At 46.1% G+C, this 15491-nt stretch overlaps 1 long non-coding RNA gene across 1 annotated transcript; it reads right to left on the bottom strand.

The window, feature by feature from the left end:
- Nucleotides 1-6584: 6584 nt before the first annotated feature.
- Nucleotides 6585-15113, bottom strand: LOC311598027. The gene is made up of 4 exons (XR_014779444.1): nucleotides 15010-15113; nucleotides 13875-14156; nucleotides 13222-13357; nucleotides 6585-7961 (listed from the first exon to the last, which is right to left on the bottom strand). It is a non-coding gene; the product is annotated as an uncharacterized lncRNA (long non-coding RNA).
- Nucleotides 15114-15491: the final 378 nt, after the last annotated feature.

Genomic DNA, 15491 nt, shown 5'->3' with positions numbered 1-15491 from the left:
CAGAGGAAGATCTTGCCTCACATGGGTCTGCAGAATTTTAGGATGTATCAATGACATCATGATGTCCACCCCAATAATGGGAAAAGGACTGAACATCTCCATCACTGTTCAAAAGGACATGTCTCAAAGAGTGCAACAAACGTGGCAAAGAGCCCTCCAAAGGCATGGAGACAGCAACCTGGCACCACAATTTAGATGGTGCACTTTCAAACATCTGCGCTTCTAGTGAGCATGCTTGGCATCTTGAGATATAGGGGCACCTGTCTGACAGGGGTGAGTAAGGGGTCTTTGTTTATTCGTCTTACATGAAGGGTGTCTCTGACATCCCCCAAGCCTATCAGGAAGTGCATGAATGTTATAGCTCACTGGGGAAAGGTGAAAACAGCATGCTAAGACAAAAGGGAGGAATGAGCTTCAGCAGTGGGTTCAGTACATGTTAATCCAAGAGGCACCAGGGGAAGAAAGAAAGCGTCCACCGGTCCTCATCACAGGGAGCTCCCCAGTCTTGCAGATGCTTCTTACAAGGTCAACAAGGATTCTTTCTCTCAGGCCAAGCTTTTTCTAAGCAACAGGAAGAAGCTGGGGAGATAGCTCAGTTGCTAAAGTACTTGCTTTACAAGCACAAGGGCCTCAATTTGGTCCCCTGAACCCACATTAAAACAAAACCAGGTGCAATGGTGTGCACTTGTAATCCCAGCACAGAGGAAACAGACACAGCCATAGCTTTAGGGATTGCTGGCCAGACAGCCTAGGATACCTACTGAGTTCTAAACCCTGTTTCAACGACCAGCTTGGATGGCACTGGGGAAATGACTCATGAGGTTGACCTTAACACACTCACACACACACACACACACACACACACACACACACACACTGGACAATCTTCACCAGTGTACACACATGCAAACATACAAACACATATGTGCACTCACACATACACAGGAACAGAAACTGACCCTTCACCAGTGCTCAGGTTCAGCAAAATCCCAAGCACACGCATCTTAAACAAAAGTGAAAACGCTAGGGAGAGATGTACAGGGTAACAGCAATGAACTGGGAGTCTTCCTAGAGTGTCTCTAGGTGCCTGGATGCAAACAGTTATGAATTTCTAAACACAAAGAGATCCTCACAGTGCACAGACCACAGACATCCCCCTGCTGTTCACATTCAAGTTCACAGGCCTCCCTTTGGGAGGAAAAGTTTCTCTGGCCTAAAACAGCGGCTCCCTTGAATGTGGTCCTGGAATCTCTTTACATCTTAAAATTGTTTGAGGCTCCAAAGAGCTTGTGTTTATGGAGATTTTATCTACCCATATTTACTGCACCAGAAAATCTTAAGACTGAGAAAAACTTTAAATACTTTAGAATGCAGTGCTTTATTCAAATGTAATAACAAATTCTTTATAAGTGAATACAAGAATATTTCTTTTTAGTTCTCAGAACAAATTAGCAAGAACAGTGACCTTATTTTACTTTTTCCTTTTTTCTTTCTTTCTTTCTTTTTGTTTTGTTTTGTCTTCAGACAAGGAATTATATGGCCCAGGCTCGTCTTGATCTCCCTTTATGTAGCTCAAAACTGGCTTCATTCTCTGCCCTCATTTTCCAGGTGCTGGCTGCTGCCATGTAGATGTGTACCACAATGCCCCGTAAGCTGAGTTTTCCATTTTCAAAAATCTTCTTAGTAACTGTCATAATAGCAATTAGCTCAATGGTTATAGGTATTTTAGTCTGTTGTGATATTGTTTTGTTTGAGAATATGAATGCAACATGGCCTCCAACAGACAAGGAGTTAGACAAGCAGGAAGTTTTGCTTTGATTGCATTCTGATAAGTGTGGGCTATCGTGGAAATTACAGCAACACTCAACAAATGGCAGTTTCCTAAATTGAGTTACAGCTTGGAAACCTTTTAATATGCTGTTACATTAAAATCCATCGATCCGTCTTATTCTTTGATGGAATTTTACGTCATGAATTGATCCCCTGGAAATATCGGTTACCTGTGCTTGCGCTTATTTTGCAAACGGTGACATATTTCATGATTCAGTATTGGAAAAATCACATTTGCTAATATCACCCCTGATCTCACCAGCAATCTTCAAGTAGTAGATGCTCAACTGTGTGCCACTGGGATTCAGGCCTCACTGGAGAAGATGTAACTGTGCCCCCTGGGTAGCAGAGAAGTCCTTTAGGGGGCTTTGGACCAACGCTGGACCACAGTCAACGGACTGAGTCTGGCAAACAGAGGTGGAAAACAGGAGGTCCCTGTAGAGATGTTTGTGAATTCTATAGGAAAGCCATCTTCAGAGGTGCTGCTGAAGACAGAGTAAGCCAGATGGAGAATCCACAAAGCTCACCAGATAGCCACTTTCTGGGGAGAGTGTCCATGAGAAAGTGCTTCACCAAGTAAAGCAAGCATCCCTCTCAGATGATGTTGGATTTTGTTGACTTGATACAAACTCTGACACAAATATCTGGGAAGAGCCCATCTAAATTGAAACAATGTCTCCATAAGATTAACTGTAGGCTAATCCATACGGCATTTTCTTCATTCATAATTGACACGGAAGGACCCAGCTCATGGTGGGTGATGCCGCCCTGGACAGGTGGTTCTGGATGGCACAGCAAAGCAGGCTGAGCAAGCCACAGAGAGCAAATAAAAGCAATGCTCGGCTATGGCTCCTGCTTGCGTTCCTGCCTCCTGCTTTTTGCTCTGAGCTCTTACCCCGACTTCAGTGATGGACAGTAGCTTGAATATGTAAGATGAAATACACCCTTTCCCCCGCAAGTTGCTTTTGGCCGTAATCTCCACCACAGCGATAGAAACCTAACTAAGACAAGTGCCGGGAGCAGCTCGCCACGAGTAGGTGGCAGGCTCCTGATAATGAGCCTCCATATTCATTTTATATATAAGTTATATATAGCAGCTTTATAATTTAGTGTTTATAAATTATTCAGTGGTGCCATGGCTAAATTTAAGGAGATATTCGATAGCCAGCAATGGATATAATAACTGAGGAGGCTCCTCACTGCCTTGTGTGCAAAAGAGATGTGAGTTTAACTTGCTTGAAGGTTACCTATATCTTATTTGGTGAAAAAAAAAAAAAAAAAGAGAGAGACGTTCCGAGGCTGAGCAAGCAAAGGTGAGCTCTGCATCCTATGCCAAATGGCTTCTGCCCTTCTCCTTTGGCCTTCATCCCTGCTTGTGGCCCAAGGACATTTCTTCCAGGCTAGGTAGCAGTTTTACCCAGAGGCAATCCCAGAAGGACACAGAGGAAGAAAAGAGGTTTCCTTCCCGATTCCAGTGACCTTGCTTGTCCCTCCACCACATTATACAACCGTGGCAAGCTCATACCTGCTGGGGCATCCCATTGTTCACTGTTTCCCATGAAAAGGTTTTTGTAGGAAACTCCACACAGTAGCATCCCCCTGGGGACAACCCAAGGAACCATTACAGCGGCTTCTTGGGGATCTCTGTGGGTGCCACAGCTGGCTTTCTAGAATGGCCAGCATGCCCCATTGCAACAGCTTTCATTGATGCAACACAGACAATCTCCCTCCAGCCCGTTTAGGCCCACTGCGTGTGCATGGGCTTTGGCCAAGGGTAGCCCTCTGTTACACAGCAGGCTGCCATGCAGTCCACTGCATAGATTGCATGACCTCAGCCTCAGGAAGGGAGCCCCTCCCCAATTTACCACTTGTCTTGGACAGTCTCCTTAATCTTAAGGTGTTCTTTATTCTCTTTCACTTTTGGAAAGAGTTCATCCCTTCTATAAAAATCTTCCCTATTCAAATTGCTAGGTGGTTTCTCTCTCCTGGCTAGACCACGACTGATACAGTATGCATACAAATTTCCCAAATCCTAATAGGCTTGAAAACGTGAAGGTTCACAATAACAACAAATGCTGTCGATTGCTTTCCTTCAAGCGACAGCCTCGCTCTGTTCATCTGCAAGAAAATGTTTCCCATATACCCCGGTCCAGATAATCATCATTTGTCTGCCAGCCACTTTTTCAAATAAAGGGTATTTTATGAAAAAAAGGGGGTTGGCTCAGCTCATGACTCAAACATTCACATGTGTGCTTTTCCTCAAGACCAACATATTTAGCATAAATTAGTGTACATACCTCTCATTTTATTGCATAGGCCATTAAGTGGACAGGCACTGAAAACTAAAGAGTGGAGATTTAATTCAATTGGAAATTTTACCCTCTCATAAGGAAATTCTTGTGTTTCCACTTTTATGTGTGTCCGTGGAATACATGTGTAAATGCATTATATATGTGTGTGTGTGTGTGTGTGTGTGTGTGTGTGTGTGTGTGTGTGTATGCATGCATGCCCACACGTGCACTTACATATGGATGAGGGTTTATGTTAGCAATCAGCCTTGGTTGAACTTCTATCACTGAGGCCAATCTCACTGTCAAGTTCAGGCCTTGCTGATATGGCTAGTCTCACTAGTCAGCTTACTCTGGTGGTCCCACCTCCACCTTCTGAGGACAGAGCTCTAAGTAGGCTGCCATGCCCACCTGGTGTCTATGTGGTCTCTAGTCTTTATGCTTGCAGGGCAATCTCTTAGTCACTGAGCAACGTTCCCAGACTCCATCGGGACGTTCTTGAGTAAAAGTGTTTTCCTGCTTGTACATTCGATATTCACAGAACAGCCTCTCCAACATAAGATCCCAAATGTTATCCACATGGGTAAAACGCTGATTTTGCATGATCACTCCCAGAGTCAATACAGTGAAGAAGACAATTAGATCATTAAAATGGCTCTGCTCTCACAGAACTCTATAAATGATCCAGGGAGCCCGAGCATCCAGGAGCCCCTGACAGTTGCTGGTCTTAAGGAAGAGAAGTCTTGACTCTGCTGGTTAGCAAAGGCCTTGGGCAACAGGTCTGACTTCTCCAAACTTTGCTTGTTGCTTATGAGAAAGGGAATGATAAGATCATTTTCCTTGGTCAGAAAAGGGGGCACCAGAGTTCGTGTGAGAGTCAGATCTCACTCTCCACTCAACAGGGGAGAATATCCTGTTCATCGGCTAGGTCTGGGTAGGGGTTCGAAGTTTACTGCCTATATTCTCCTTGGCTGGTGCCTTAGTTTGAGGAGGACCCCAGGACCCAGATCTGCCTGTCATAAAGTTCTTCTTGTAGGTTTCCAGGACCCTCTGGATCCTTCTATTTCCCCATTCTTCTATGCTACTCTCACCTAAAGTCTCAATAGGACATCCTCTCCTCTGACCCACTTTCCTGGTAAGTAAAGTTTTTCATGGGACGTATTCCTTGGATTAGTGTCTTGATATAAGTGAGTATATACCATTTGTCTCTGACCACGTTCCCCTGAATGGCACTCAGAGGATAGCAAGTTACCAAGAAGAGACTCGATAATCTAAGAGCATATATAGGGGGAGGAGGTCTCCCTCAATCACAGACATAGGGGAGAGGAGAAGGGGGGAAGCGGGAGGGAGGGAGGAATAGGAGGATACAAGGGAAGGGCTAACAATTGAGATGTAATATGAATAAATTAATCTAAAAATTTTTTAAAATAAAATAAAATAAATAAAAAGTAAAAAAAAAAAAAAAAAAGATCATTTTCCTTACAGGGATGTAAGGCTTAGATGATTTGGTGCACAGCAAATAGTAAGATCTCAGTAAAGGAGTATTGTGAGGGAATGAAGAGGAGAGAGTGAGGAAAAGGGAGTGGTGGGGGGTGGGAGTAGTCATAGTCTCCTCACAGTGGGTGCCTAGGAACACTGGCTTAGTGACAGTCAATCCTGGGCTATGCAGGATGAACTGGGGGTTGAGTTACTCAGTGCTGTCCCAAAGGCTCTTGGAGGAGATGCTGCCGCGTAGGTGAGGAAAGCAAGTTTGTAGGAGGCCTGAGAAGTGGCTCACCCTTCTGGCTTCTCTATAGAAGGTAACTAGGGAAGAGCTTCCTTACAAGATGTCCTCACCTCCTAATAAAGACAGACACTCTGTGAGAGAGAGAAGGAGGTAGCTGACATAGAATAGAGGTGCGAGCGCGTGTGCGCGCGCACGCGCGCGCGCGCGCGTGTGTGTGTGTTAAAATGAGGCCTCACTGACTGGCCTCTGACTTGCTGTATAGCTGAGGAAGATCCTGACATCTTGCCTCCACCTCCCAAGTGCTGGAATTACACACACACACACACACACACACACACACCCCAAACAAAAATGAACAAAAAATTAAAGACACAAGGCCAGAGTGACAGCCTTGTTAAATTTCAACCTCTTCTCCCATGCTTGATGTTGTTCTGGATCAGAACACACAGAAACTATCTCAGAGAATTTGGGTAGGAAAACTCAGCAGCACATGGTATCTCCATATGGTTCAATTTATTTGTTTATTACTACTGTAACAAAGTACTGGAGCCTGTATTATTTACAAAGAGTGGACTTTTACTAAGGAATTAACAATTGAACCTAACTAGAGTACTACAGACCCATTAAAAGTTGGGTTGATTAACTTTGGGTCACCCTAGGACTTGAGTCGATATGACTTTCCTTTTATACACACACACACACACACACACACACACACACACACACACACACACACACACCCCTGAGTACTTTTCTCTCAAAAACGGGTCCAGTGGCCAGACTCAGGCCCTCCTGCGCAGGTCTCCATGAGTGCCGTGCTGAAGAACAGGAAACAAACGTCTCAATCTTCATAGGATGATACTGCTATGACCCTCACGCTGAGTCCGCCAGCTCAGAGCACACATTTCAGACACTGCTCCAGAGGGAAGGCACGGCAACTAGCTAAAACAACATACAGTATCTACAGTAAAGCCAAGCATGAGCTTTAGCAAAGTAAACATGAAAATGGTGAAAACTTAGAGACTAGCACCATCAAAATGATACAACAACATACGTGTGCAGAAGTTTGTGTACACATATAGAACACTCTGGGCTCTGTATTACGTTTCCTGGGAAAGGCCCAGCCTTTTCCATACGTATTGACAACCAACCCCTAAATAATATTTTAGTGGCTTGCCTTACCTGGGGGACATGGGTAGTACTGCAAGATTTAATACTCCAGAAATACACCCTTCATGTCTATGCGCACATGTTTGGGAGAAATTTAAATAAAAGGAAAAAAATCATTGCTACACAAGTTATGTTCTTTTTTGTGATTCCTGTGTTTGCTTTATGACTTTCGCTTTCTTAATATACGCCTTTTATTTGGCCCATTTGAGAGTGTAGTATATATACCCAGCCCTCTACGCTTAAATGCTATACACACACTTCACAAGAGCAAGCACATAGTCTCACTCAAGCATATAAATCCAGCAATCTCCCATTCAGACGGCGCTTTCATCTAATCTCCAGTCTCTCTTCCGATTTCACTTGCTCTGCTGGTAATTTCTCAGAGACAGGATCCAATCCAGGATTGTAGATTGTATTGTCATGACTCTGATATGGAACAATTCCTCTGCCCTTTCCAGTCTTTTGTAGTATCGATGTTGTTTGAAGACTAGAGCAGCTTCACTGGGGTTCTCTGATGTTTCCTTATGGGTGGATTTGGATTGTGTGGTGTGGGTGAGAATACTATTAAGTGATGCGTTCCTGGGTACCAAGCCGAGATGCACAGTGCAGCCCTTGTTGCTGGTGTGCATTTCCATCACATGGAAAAGAGGCTGTCCACATTGTCCATTGTCCAGTCATTATCTCTCCTTTTGCAGTTACTATTTTATGAGACACTTTCATGTTGTGTTGACAATTCTGTGCCTCATCACACCTGCCCTTCTTAGATTTGTTATCTTTTGATGACTCTATATCTGAATAACTCTTATTAGAATGTTGGAAAATGTGATTTTATTTTTTTTAAACATATTCTCTCTGTATTTATTTGTTGTCATTATGAAAAGAAGAGGTTTCTCTTTATTTGTCATTGGTTTAGAATAAACGTGCAGTTTTTATTGTCACTGTTTTTCCTGGAAAAGAGAAAAAATAGAGGTTTCCTTAGCTATGTATCTGGAGGCTGGAAGCCCAAGCATGGTGCCAGCTTTGCCTGGCATCTGATAAACACTTACTTGAAGCATCAAGGCATGGCCAAGGGTCAATGTGGCGAGACAGCATGGGTCTTCTTCTAAAAAAAAAAAGCCACCAATACCATCACCAGGACCCCACCCTCATGACCTCATCAAATCCTAACTTCCCCAAAGCCATCTCTGTATTACCTGACCAAAAAAATCTACTTAAAAGAGGGAGGAAAGGAGAGGCTTATTCCATCTTATACTTTGAAAGGATCATTCCACCACGGAGGGGAAGACATGGCAGCCAAAGCAGAAGGGTAGCTGATCACGTTGCATCTGCAGCCAAGAAGCAGAGAAGAGCAGGGAATGAGGCCCATCCCCAGTGACTCACTTCTTCCAGCCAATCACCATCTCCTAAGGGCTCCCTACCCTTCCCAAACAGCAACCCCAGCTGGAGATCAAGTGTCCACACACACATGGCTATGGAGACATCTCCCATTCAAACCACATTCAAGGGGGCTGGGGGGCTCTGGAATTTGGTTCTCAGCGCTTACAACTGCCTGTCAACTCCAGCCTCAAGGTGTCCAATGCCCTCTTCTGGCTTCATTGGGTACTGCACATATATGGCGTGTGCATGCATGCAAAAGCACCCATCAAAATATAAAAATAAAATAAAATAAAATCTTAGAAAGCAACAATCACACTACAGGCCCCAAGTAACATTAATACATTAGAATTGGTGTACATATTGCAAACGTAATTTCGAGCAAGTGCACTTTTCAAAGATGCTCTAACTCCCGCATCTCCATGCCACCCATTGCTGCTTAACGGTTTAGTTCACAGTTAGCCAGCCTACTACCATCACCTGTGTTGCCCATATCCTTCTCCAGCCTCCCAAGCAAAGGTCACTCCATGACAATAAATGTTCTTCTTGTCAGCTAATCTTCAGTAATGTGTATAATGGCTCACACTTTATTCTAGGCATTACGCTAAATGCTACACGCAGAGACCTCATCCCCCCCCCCAAAACTATACTATCATCCAATCGCAATTTGAGTCCATTTTAAAAATAAATAAATTGAGTCTCAGAAGGGCTGATTGACTGACAACTTTGCACAACCAGTACATAGCAAATTATTGATCTGTCTGAACTCAGATCCAATTTTTTTTTTTTTTAAAAATAAATCCTGCCTCTTCATACAAGTAGGGCTTCATGGGATGTGAGTGGATTTGTTTCCTTGATTTTAAATTTTGGGTCACAGCTCTTTGCTAGTCTATCAGTCAGGGTTTTCTAAAGCAAATCGAATCAATAGGATCATCAATCGTGTTAAAATAGGATTTGATTGTCTGGAGGATTCCTAGAGAGCTTCTGGTCTTCAGCTCACGCTGGAATCCCACAGAAAGCTTGTTCTAATGTCAGCAAAGGAGTCAGCAGAGAGAGCAGCAAGAAGGGCTCACCAGGAAAGACAAAATACAAGCAAGCAAAAAGCAAGCAGCTGGAAAGCACTTCCCACAGTTGAGCTGGGTCTTTCCACAGTAACTAAGATATGGAAGATAAGCCCTGTCCCCCAGGACGAGCCCCATCCCCTAGAAAGGCCCACAGGCCAACCCAATGCAGACAAGCCCCATGTGTCCCTCAGTTGTGTCAAGTTGACAATAACAGCGGGCATGTCTTGCAAGGAGGAGGGGCTGCTTTCAACAAGGATGGCTCTCTGAGAAGGCTGACTTCCCACCTATCCCTCAAAGCAATCCTTCTCCCAGGTGTCCCGGTGTTGGCTCTTCTGAGCCCTGCTTGCTCTCTTGCAAGCCACCCTCCTTGTTACTGTCACCAGAGCCTTTATGAACACACATGTTCTTCCTTTGTTTAAATGTCCCATATGCCGCTAGGTAAAGACACTGAACCCACTTCACAGCCCACCCCTGTGGATCTCGGCTTCCAGCCCTCACCAGGCCCTGCAGCTTCCCTGGGAAGCAGACAGTAGTCACCTTTGTCGTCAGGACTAGCTTCCCAGTGAGTATTCACAACTTAATCCCATTCCTGTTCCAGAATTATAGACATTTTTTTTTCCTGGGTTGCCTAGAAGGGAAGATTCAAAGAGTCAAATGGGAGAGAAAAAGAGAGGGGAGATCAGGTATCCGCGTTCTGCCATCACAAGTCTCTCAGAAACTTTAGGACAAGTATCTCACCAGAAACAGCAAACTGTTTCTATCAAGAAAGTTTTGATGGCCCCAGAGATGATTTATAGTCACCTGGAATACTTGCCTGTCCATCAACAAGTCAGGGCCAATATGAGCCCAGGCCTGCAATAAGCCAGGATGGGGGCATTGAGAGCAACACCAAACATCAAAATGTGATTGCCACCCGAGGACCACACTACAAGCAAGTGAGGAGTCACAGCCAACCTGAAGGAATGAGGAATCAAGAAGAGAGAGGCCACTGTGACTCAATGAGTGTGCTTGTCCTGGGAGGTTCCTGACAGAGACTGTGGAGTGTAGAAGGGGCTTTGTATTATGGGGAAGATATCTGTCCTGTGTGAACTTAGGACATACCAGGACTATCCGTTGCCTGTTGGAAATTATGACAGCTTCCTAACCGTCTTCAGCTATGCTTTTGTGCAGTCCCAGTGACCCGGACAACACTGGCCCCCTTCCACCACAGCCCTCAGTCATCTTGAGATCCAACCTGAGACCTGGCTTCTCTGTAACCTTCCACAATAGCAAGAACAGAAAGGAAAGGAAGACTCAGAATAATCTCACAGGAGAATGGAGGCACGTATGAGGGTGCACCAGGAGGTAAAGAAACAAGTTTAACACATGCACACACTGTTTCTCTGACACTCCAAGTACTTTGTACATTCACCAGCCAACATTGAACTATGCATTTTTATCTAGTTGTTTGCTATCTCATTTAATTCTAAATCCTTCGAGACTTAGTTTTTTTTTATTCCTGCCTTCAGCATTTATCACAACATCAATGTCAATGGACAGACATCAATATAGTGAATGAATTAGTAAATGAATGGATGGATGGATGGATGGATGGATGGATGAACAAATGAATGGGTAATTGAAAACAAAGAGTGCTGCAACTGACATAAATGAAAGGTTGGGGAAGAAAGGCATATGCTGTCACTAGAAGGCTACATAAAAGAGAAGCTGGTCTCATCCAGTTACGATTTCAATGTGAAATGTCCACAGATAAGTTGATATTTGAGAAGCCGTGGAAATTTGGGGAGGTGGGGCTTAGCTGGAGGAAAGTAGGTCACCAGAGGCGATCCTTTGAAGGTTTTACTTGCCCCCATTTCCCGTCTCAAGCTTTCAACTTCCTGCATACAAAGAACTGAGGAGCAACCTCCCCCTCCCCCCACAAGCTCCTGTCACCAGGATGCTCTGTCGAGTCACAGGAGGCCAAGGAACAGTGAGATGAAATCTCTTCAACTCTGAGCCCGAGGAGTAAGCCCGTCCTCCCTGAAACTGTTTACAACAGGTAATTTGGTCACAGCAAAGAAAAGAAACAGACACACATCTCAATATGAAAAAGAGCTTTAGAGAGGCCACCAGCATCTCAGGATGAACTCTGCTTCATAACAGGGTGAGGAAGGGGCTCTGGAGACAGTTTTCATCTCCCACTCATCTCACGCAACAGGCACTTACAGCACGATGACCCAGGATAATCACCGCCACTGTTTTCCAGGTGAAAAACGGAGACCCAACCCTTTACCTACAGACAGGAAGCTGTAAGGAGTAGAGATAAAGCTGGAACCCAGGATCCTGACGCTAGAGCCTACTGAGCTTTGTGTTCCACAAACAGCAGACTCCCAGGCCCTTGGGATGCCATCCGATGTGTACCATGCCCTATAATCAGACAGCCTCCTTCATAGACTTCTTAGACCAACTCACTGTTGGAGAAATTACCAGAAGGCCTTTTCTGAAGTTGAGGTTAGTTTCTCTCTGAGCCGTTCCTGAGTAAACAAGGTTAGAGAGAAGGATGGCTAGCCTATACCCCCCCTGCCCCACCCCCACCCTGGGCCTGCTCCCTGGTGCGTCTTCTTGAATGTCTAATGTTTAGCCCCTGTCTAACTCTGGAGAGATAATCCCCCGCCCCCACATCACCACCTAAACACAACTTAGAAACCGAGGCTTCCACAAGCTTCTGTGTTGGCACTCTGTGGCCCGATTTCTGCTGTGTGTCATCAGTGCAGCTTTATGTGCTCTGTCCAGAGTCGATGGCTGCAAGGCAGGCTGGGAGCCCTGCCCTCTGTCTAGACATCTGTGTCCCTGCTGATGCTTGGGAGTATCTTTCTGGGAGCTCTAACCGTGAGTCTCAGTTCTGTGAGTCCTGCTAGTGAATACTGAGTGTGAGCATACTGGAGGCTTGGACAGCAGTCTTCTTCATCTTCATCGCTCCCACCGGCTTCCTCACAGCATGTAGTTTTGAGTCTTAGCCTGCCTCTCTACATGTTCCCTCACACCTGCTCCTTGGAACACTTTTCCATGTTTATATTGCCTCAGAGTGGTACACAGGACTTGGGACATATCTCTGGCTAGTCCTGGATCCTAAAAAAGGCCTAGACTTTCACACTCTGCTCCTCTCTCCCAGCAAAAGGGATGTCATAGGTTGACCATCAGCACCCAAATGAAATGAAGTCAAGCAAGTAAATCGTATGATCTTTAAGTTCCTCTCTGGCCTCAAAGCTGATGTCTACATGTGTCCGTGGGCTTGCATGCTCTAACTCTGAGGCAGTGGTAGGATTTTGTAATGGACATGTCCTTTTGTATGCTTACAGAGAAGGGTGACAGAGCATCCTGGGATGGGTGCGTGACCGAGAAACAAGAACCCAGCAGACAGCTCAGATGCACACCCTTTATGAGAATCCAGAATGCCATCTTCACAGCTCAGCTCTGATTTTCCAGAAGTTTCTGGGAAAGGTTTCCCTTTCCTTCCCGACGATTTCTCTCTTCTATACCTGGCACCACAGGGCCTAGCCTCCAAGTCACAATTATGAAAGCTCCATGAGGATGCTAATTGCTGTACTGACCTCCCTTCAGATAACAAGGGAACTGCTCTCCCTAATTAGCCCTGCCTCTGGTAGACCAGCAAAGCCAAATGTTTATCATGGGATGAATGCACTTGCTGTAAATTTTGACATATGCTGTGGAAAGATGTTAGATAAATAAGACTCCAGAGTCGCAGGTTGCTTAAATAATGAATACCTACTGCTTTGGGTTATGAAGGTGGAGGGGACTGAGGGAGACAAGAAGCGAAGGACCCTGGAACAGTGCTCTGAGGCTGGGAATGGACTCAGCTGTCAGGAGAGTAGTGGAGGAAGACCATCTGAGTCTGAGCAGGAAGGCTGAGGGCAACGAGAGAAAACCGTGAGTACCTGAAGAAACACCCCCCCCACTCCCCACCCCTTTCCCTCCTTCTCCCATCTGCAGGCCCCTGGGAAGCACTGACATAGTTTCTGAAATGCAATTAAAGAAAATAGCAGAAGAAAATCTCTGTCTCTGTCTCTGTCTCTGTCTCTCTGTCTCTCTCTCACTCTCTCTCTGTCTCTCTCTCTCTGTCTGTCTCTCTGTCTCTGTCTGTCTCTCTGTCTCTGTCTCTGTCTCTGTCTCTGTCTCTGTCTCTGTTTCTCTCTCCTGTCTCTGTCTGTCTCTGTCTCTGTCTCCATCTCTCTCTCTCTCTCTCTCTCTCTCTCTCTCTCTCTCTCATACACACACACACACACACACACACACACACACACACATACACACACATGCACACATTCACACAGTGGGTCCCAACACCATCTGCACAAACCTTGAGTTTCCTGGGATCTCTCTTACTTCTTTTCTGGGAGAAAAGTGATTCTGTGGGAGGCTGACCTTGTGTCTGCACTTGCAGGGACGGGCCAAGAAGTGCAGAGGAAGTCTTCCATCCATCCACCTCTGGAGTTCAAGCCCAGGCAGGCTCTGAGGCGTTTAAGGTGGGACAAGGATTGTTTTGTAACCTCCCGCATCCCTTGCAGGCCTCAGCCAGGGAGGGCAGGCCCCACACCTGGATCAGGAAAGTCTCTAGACCCTGTCCTCGGGGCTCAGATCTGGAGAGCGGATCTGCAGGCTGATCTCACAGGTTGCTGGCTGTTTCTCTCAGTTCCTTGAGTTCACCTGATCAAGGAGACGGATACCCTTTCATCTCAGTGCACAGGGTCTGTGAGCAGGTATACGTAGACATGAAGGAAGCAGAGGCTTTCCCTGGACCAAGCAGCCTGGGGCCCTGTGAAGACCACACTTGCTTCAGACACAGGGACAGAGCTCACAGGCCCTCACATTCATCCAAGGGGAAACTGGGAGGTCAACGACCACTCCTCTGCTTCTCTTCCACTTTGGAACAGAGCAGGCTACACTTAAGCCCAGAACAAACAAGCAAAGGAGAGATTCTCTGCCTACAAGCACCCCACAGGTTCAGTAGAGGCTGCTACTGCCCCTGAGCCTCTCAACGACCACAGCCTTCACGATTCATCACAACAGGAAGAGATGACAGCGGGAGCTGTTACATGTTTGGGCCTTGAAATGATGCTGGAGCTGATCATAGCTTACTTATCAAACCTGGGCATGGGATTTCACTTTAGTGTAAGGGACTGGCTGCGCGGAGGGACATCTAGGGCACAGATATAGAGAGAGAAGCGGAGTATTTAGCTCCCTCCCTTTCACACACCTTCACAGCATGGAGGGACCCATTGGGCATCAGATCCAGACAGTGTGGAGAAACTGAGACCAGGGAGGTTTGTTCTCCTCAAGCCTGGTTGCAAAAGCCAGCCCCGCCCTCTCTCCTTCCCCTTCTCCCCCCTCCCCTACCCGGCGCACCCGCACCAGCCCAGGCCCAATCTCTGTGGAACACAGGACTGACCCTCAGACCCACTTCCTCAGCAGCTTCTTTCTGCCTAGTGATTTCATTGTCGTTATCTCATGCCTCTCATCTGAGGGGCATCCAAATGTCACTCTTTCTTTAGTTTCTCACCTCCGCGGAGCCTCCTTTTGTCTCCCTCCCCGCGCTGGCTCCTTGGTGGTGAAGGGCTCTTTCTTTCTTCCTCCTCCTCTGACCTTTTCTGCTTCTCCATAGGACAAAGGCCCAGCCTGGCATGTTCCTGAAGGGAACTGGCTCTAGAAGTTCCTGTAATTGCTGCGTCCTTATTACTGGACTGTGAGGCCCCTGCTGGCCAGGGCAGTTCTCCCCAGCACCCCATCACCACTCACTGGCTGCTAACGAGGTGACCAATTAACAAGCGCTAAAGAACCCCCAAAAGGGTGTTTTCCACCCTGGCCTGATTCCCAGGCCCCTTTGTTCCTCCTTGAGAATCTGTCCTTTGTGACAAGGCCACAATGTGAACTGTTCCCAAGCCTGACCCTGTGAGAAACTGACCTGCACAAGTCCCCGGTCACAAGATCCCAATTCCTTTGCACCAGGGCCCTGGGAGCAAAAGAGGTTCCTGCATCTCAAGG

This window comes from Acomys minous, assembly GCF_964271855.1.
Source record: "Acomys minous genome assembly, chromosome: 5".
In the NCBI taxonomy this organism is placed as follows: Eukaryota; Metazoa; Chordata; class Mammalia; order Rodentia; family Muridae; genus Acomys; species Acomys minous.
This window is presented reverse-complemented; position numbering and strand designations above follow the sequence as displayed.